Source organism: Danio rerio, chromosome 16 (genome assembly GCF_052040795.2).
Source record: "Danio rerio strain M-AB ecotype USA chromosome 16, GRCz13ab, whole genome shotgun sequence".
Lineage (NCBI taxonomy): Eukaryota > Metazoa > Chordata > Actinopteri > Cypriniformes > Danionidae > Danio > Danio rerio.
The window spans coordinates 54048415-54055000 of record NC_141036.1 but is presented as its reverse complement, the minus strand read 5'-3'; the positions used below and the strand labels follow the sequence as shown (position 1 = coordinate 54055000).

General features: G+C 36.9%; 1 long non-coding RNA gene across 2 annotated transcripts in view; it reads left to right on the top strand.

Annotated features, from left to right (window-relative positions):
* The window catches only part of LOC141378328 (uncharacterized), a 33749-nt gene that overhangs the window by 19667 nt on the left and 7496 nt on the right, over positions 1 to 6586 (top strand). Inside the window, exons 1-3 of one of the 2 annotated variants that reach the window (XR_015512270.1) lie at positions 5459 to 5593; positions 5710 to 5772; positions 5969 to 6040. This is a non-coding gene — a long non-coding RNA (uncharacterized LOC141378328). Of the gene's footprint in view, positions 1 to 5453; positions 5594 to 5709; positions 5773 to 5968; positions 6041 to 6586 lie in introns of those variants that run through there. The other variant, XR_015512269.1, reaches the window with a different exon arrangement.

The window sequence follows — 6586 nt, the reverse complement described above, 5'->3', positions numbered from 1 at the left end:
ATTTCCAATCCATATATCACAGACTTCTTGTTTTATTTTGTGCAGTTGATTTTCTAACCTAGAGGCATTTCTTTCTTTTTTCCTCTGAGAAAATGTTTCTATATTGTTCTGGGACCAACAAAAGATGTTTATCCATGAAAACATGCTGTACTTGTCAAAATAACTGACTCTACATTTTCTATTCTGAACCGCATCTTATTCAACTTGTTGCTTATGCGTAATTTGCTTCAACCATCAACAATTTAACACCTCCGTTTTTATATATAAATCCAACAGACTTTCAGCTAAAGAAGGTTAGGTATGTTGCTTTCTTAATTTGGCTGCTTGAAGACTTGCATGACTCTGTAAAGAACAGCTGGACTCATCGCGGAAACACTTTATCGGTATTCTTGGCAAGCTTCAGCGTTTGGCTTCGAAATGAGGCATGAATAATTTCTTTCTCTGATTGCTGACGGCTTAAACAACTAGATGAAATGTTGCAATAAAACGCTATTGATTGAGTAATATATCATTATTTTGGAGCCCGATTTCTGTCACCGTTCACATTTCTATGTGCATTATTTTCATTTTAGCAATTTTTTTCTCTTTAGATTGGATGCAGATTAGATGTTTTATATTACATATTGGTTCAAAAGAAATGCTTGCGGTGTCATTTTTGTGTTTTCTGAATTACATTCACTGGCCACTTTATTAGGGCTTGTTAACGCAAATTTCTAATCAGCCAATCACATTAGCTGGATTTAGCTGGCAAAAAGACCAGCTAAAACCAGCTTGACCAGCCTGGTTTAAACTGGACATAGCTGGTTTTGGCTGGGCTCCCAGCCTGGCTAGGCTGGTCAAGCTGGTTTTAGCTGGTCACCTCCCAGCCTGACCAGCTAAGACCTGGCTGGAAATGGCTGAAACCAGCCTGGAAATGGCCAAAACCCCTCTAAAACCAGCCTGGTTGACCAGCTAAAACCAGCCAACCAGCCTATGCTGGTTTAACCTGTTTTTTTTTTAGCAGGGAAGCCTTAAAAATGCACAGCTTTTATAACTGACACTTTAGGACACTTTTTCTTTTGTATTATATTGAAATATCAAACTTTTGGCAGTTTGATCAAACAAGTCAAGCTGTTAAAATGATGAGCGAGACTTCTCTCACTGGGATTAGAAACTCATGTTGTTGTATACAGTATGCACATGTAGCAGGTCATCCAGGTACTGCAGGCATAAAGAAAATCAGCAGACTATGCACATTATATATTCTGTATTCTGCAGAAATTGGGGCAGAAGGCCCCCAGTGGCACGCGGTTGCTGCTGTTTTTATTTAATTTAATTATAATTCATGGAGTTATTGTTTATTGCTTCCATGCATTGCATGTCAAACAACTGCCTTCTTCACATCTTATGCTTAAGCAATGAGTGAAATCCTAATCAATCAACAATTCATATGCCTTTAACTAAAATTAATCATTTGCAAAGCTACACAATGCAATTCTGATATGGTTTTACCTTTATTATCAGTTATCTTTAACTGTGTCCTCGTAATTCAGTTTTTAACTAAATAGCTGGAATTAGCATTGTTAATGTTAACTAAATCTAAAATCGAATAATTGTGTATGTTTAGCAAGCTGTCTACGTCTGACGTTTCATTTATTAAATATCTGACACTAAAATAATAAAACATGTTAAAAAAACAGTCATGCTAATTTCTAAAGCCAATAAAAAGTTAAATCATCCATTTTTATAGTCAATTTCTCTAGAATGTATTTATGGATAGTTCAGAAATAAAAACCTCTTAGTGCCATCTAAAAATTTTCTTTCAAAATGTTTAGTTATTTCACATTAAAGGCAATGCATTTAACCTTTTCCATGTCATAAAAGTAAAATTACTCAACCTATATAGGAACCTGAGAAAAGGCTCATTTGAGAAGGTTTTTTTGCGTCTGAACTCTTTATATTTGATCTAAAAAAATTAAATAAATATATTCTTAATTAAATAATTTAATTAATAAATTAAAATAAATTGCAACAGTGGAAAGTTGAATAGTTTATAGGTAACTAGACTACAACTTTAACTTATATTTAAATTAAGCATTCAATTAAATAAAATGTGACATTTTATTTTTGCTAATTGGCAAGGAATTGTTCATTTAGTTAAACTTAAAAATATCTAAAACTAAAATAAATGATCAAATAATAGAAATAATTTAATAGGCACTTGTATATTTTCATGTAATTTATATTTTTAATTGTTTACATTTTAATGTAGTTTTAAAAAAAAAGCTACAACATGACTAGTAAATTTGTAAATAAAACGTCAAGGGCCATATTGTACACCCGTCGCTATAAGGCGCAAGACATGTTTGGCGCGATTTGTTGCTATTTTCAGACTAGTGCAACTGTAATTTTCACGTTTTGCACCATGTGTTAAAATGGCAAACTTATTTGTGCCTCTTTGTGGACTTATGGGTGTGCTGGTCTAAAAAGATGTGTTAAGGCGCATTCTTGATGCGTTGCTATTTTGAAGAACTGAAATAAATTGCGCCATTAACCAACTAAAAGCTGGTCTAAAGTCTAGTGCAGAGTGTGTTAGTTATGCACCTTTGGGGGTCCAAACACTTTCACATTGCTTAATACACACAGGATGTGCAGCAATACACAAATATCTTTACATATGAAAACAATTAAAGGATTAAAATATATATATATAAAAAAAACACAGCCTCCATGCCTCATCTCCGGGGGCATTTTCAGTTTATCCTACACAATTTGTATAGTGTTATTATTTTTATATGCATTTTTATATTTGTTTTAATAAAAAAAAAAAAATACAGTTTAGATTTGTCCACCTGTTTTGGAGATGCATGCCTCATCATAAGGGACATAAGATTAAGACGTGTGTTTGGATATAACTTATTTTATTTTATTTTTTACCACACTTCGCTATTATTGTTAATTTAGCAATAAGTTTTGAAACAAATCTTTGCACTTAACAAACAAAAATTAAAATGTAGGCTAAAGGATGTCTTTAGTGGAGTGAGTTTCCACCATTTCCTTATCCACAAAAGCAAAGGAGTAAAGTAAAGAATAAAAGTAAAGTAAAGAGGTTGAACGGCGGAGCCTCGTGCTGCAGATGTGAAGTGGTCAGTTTTTTCACTTACAAAGTCCACCATGTAAATAGCAAATGTGCCATGGTGTGATGGAACTGACTTTTAAAGGAAATGGGAGATTAAACTCTAATTTGTTAAATGCACATTATGCTCAAAACACACCCATTAAAGTTACACATTTTGTTTCTCTAAGTCGATGTAGTTTGTTGATTTGAACATAATTTTATTGGATGTTTTTAGATCTTCAAAAGATTCATGTTAAAATGTAACACTGTACTTAACTTATTAAGAGAATAAGCACAACCCTGTTAGACCATGTGCTGGGGCGTATTTTCCATCCTAAAACAGCAAGTGAATTCAGACACGCACTTAATGCTTTTGCACCATGTGTTTTAGACTATGTGCCTAGATCGTTAAAGAGCCCCTATTATGGGTTTTTGAAAATAAGCTTCCATGCAGTGTGTAACACAGCTCTAAGGAAATGAAAACATCCATTCATTCATTCATTTTCTTGTCAGCTTAGTCCCTTTATTAATCCGGGGTTGCCACAGCGGAATGAACCACCAACTTATCCAGCACGATTTTATGCAGCGGATGCCCTTCCAGCCACAACCCATCTCTGGGAAGCATCCACACACACACTCGTACACTACGGACAATTCAGCCTACCCAATTCACCTATACCACATGTCTTTGCACTGTGGGGGATAACGGAGCATCCGGAGGAAGCCCACGTGAATGCAGGGGGAACATGCAAACTCCACACAAAAATGCCAACTGTGCCGAGCCGAGGTTCAAACCAGCGACCTTCTTGCTGTGAGGCGACAGCACTACCTACTGCGTCGCCCTGAAAACATCCAGCTGAGGTTTAAATCTGAAAGTGCAGCATGTTAAGCTAGCACCTTCTTATCTGCACTCACTTCTGCAGATCTATGTGCCCTCCAGAAACTTGCGTTCTGTGAATGAACGTCGCCTCGTGGTTCCATCCCAAAGAGGGAAAAAATCACTTTCGCGAACGCTCACGCTCAATCTGCCCAGTTGGTGGAATGAACTCCCTAACTGCATCAGAACAGCAGAGTCACTCGCTATTTTCAAGAAACGACTAAAAACTCAACTATTTAGTCTCCACTTCACTTCCTAATCTGCAATTGCCTCTTTGAATATCACACTAACTGTACAAAAAAAAAAAAAAAAAAAAAAAAAAAAACTACTAACACTTCCCTTCTTAGACTTTACAGACCTGAAACTTGCCTTTAGTACTTATTCATTGTTGCTCTTAGTTGTGTAAATTGCTTCCTTGTCCTCATTTGTAAGTCGCTTTGGATAAAAGCGTCTGCTAAATGACTAAATGTAAATGTAAAATGTAAATGTTAAAAACTATTGATTCTTTAGCGAAATATTAGACTCCGAGTCGAATAAACGAATCGAGTTGAGTTGGGATACGGTACATCTCCAAATATGTACTTACAGTTCCGTTAAAATGTGCACGCGCTTTCCCTCCACACACTAGAGGTGGCGCGGGGGATCACGGGACTGATCATGACGCGAAGATGACGATCACTGACAGAGATTCGGCTGCGGGCAGGGCCGGAGCAAACTGAACTGGTGCTATAGGCAAAAGATGACCATGCCGCCCTCAAACTGAAAGTGAAAACAAGAGATGGGGTTGTGATTGCACGTACGGGGGATTATCACCGACGAAAGTGAGGAGATGTCACCGACACCTTTGCTAAGGCCAACATCAGCCGTTCCCACACACGCGTGGCGCAGCTACTTTTCAAAATAGTTCAACTTTTGCAACTGTGTGGATGAATATTGAATGTGTGTTGCTATTAATTGCGGTTAGGTTTAATAGTAGAGCAATATGCTGGTGTTTAACTGCATTCATTCATTGCATTCCAGCGTTGGGCTCTCATATACTCTCTGGCTGCTATTTCATAGCCGTGGTGGACTTTTCTCTCATCTCTTGTGCTAAACGCTGTCGACCAATCGCAACAGACTGGGTCATCAGACCAATCAGCACAGATTAGCTTTGCGCTAAGGAGGGGTTTGGGAACAAATGAATCGCTGAACGATTCAAATGGGAGTCATTAGGATAATTAGGTAAAAACAAATGCATATTATACGACAGTTAAAGTGTGTTTTGACATTACACGCATATCAGCCTGTTGTTGGAGACCCCTAAAACCAAAATACGTCCTTTTTAAATGCAAAATAGGGGCTTCTTAAAATACAGCCGTAAATGTTTATGTAAGACAAAACTAGTTCAAAGTATTCAAAGCAATAGCGTTTCTAAAATAACACTGGTTTGAGATCATTTTTGAGAACACAGTGTCTGCATGTTTTGTTTGTTGTTCACAGATGTTCAGCTCCATAACCAGACTAGCAGAAAATCAGACATCTGGCGTGCTTTGAGTGAACGCATGGCCGAGAACACAATAGAGCCAGAAATGTGGAGTTACGCTGCTGTCATGGCTGATAACGTGACTCTGGCTGCTATGGTGAGTTTTCCTCAAGTTTTCTCTGGGATATGTGTGTGTGCGTGCATGAACCCGTGCCGGGGACTCAGCTGGCAATAGTGAAGCTACTTAACACTTTTGCTGCTTTTATATTGCAGACGCAGCTCTACAGCCGAGGGAAGAGAAGCAATAATCAAACCCAAGCTTGAATAATTGATAAGGTTGTATGTTTTCACTGTTTGCCAGTTTTATTTACTCTGTAGCTGATTTTTTATCATGTTTAGTGTCTTCTGGAGTTGCTCAGTGTCTGGAGTTCATTCGATTATACACTACTAGCAGTTTTGGTTTAAATGACCTGTTGATGGGATGTTTTTTTAAACATGCTTTTCCATCTTCTTTTGTTTTGTTTTGTTTCAGTGTACTCAATGTCTACGTTTTCAACAGCTGCAACAGTGTCATCCAGAAATTCATAACATTTTTTTAGACCTGGGGCCTGTTTCAGTAAGGAGGTTCAAACAACTCAGAGTTTAAACTTGAACTCTGAGTTGATTTACCGAGAGATTAAAAACTCAGAGTTTTCGGTTTCAGAACAGCTGATCTGAGTTGGGTCAATCAACTTCGAGTAGACCAACTCAGAGTTAAGCGCGCGCACCGTGACTATAAAAAGGCATTATCAGTGGAGCGCAGACATTACGAGTGACTATGGCAATATCTTATAAAAGAGATCACCATTTCTTTCTCCAGCTGAACTTGATGTTCTCATGCAAAGTTATAGCAAATATGAGTGTATATATTTGAAAAGAAGCAGCCATCAACCAGTTAGCTTGGGAAAACAGCTGCTCAAGATAATGCCTAATTTAACTTTTTAAGTATTTAAATATTTAAGTATAATAAAATAAGTAATGTAATTTGTGACGTTTATATATTTTTTTCTAAACTTTCTTTTATACATTTATTAGTTTTAAATGATTTAACAGTGCACTTGTGTGTCTGCCTTTTTTATTGATCAAGTGATAGAGGTTAATATAACATTTA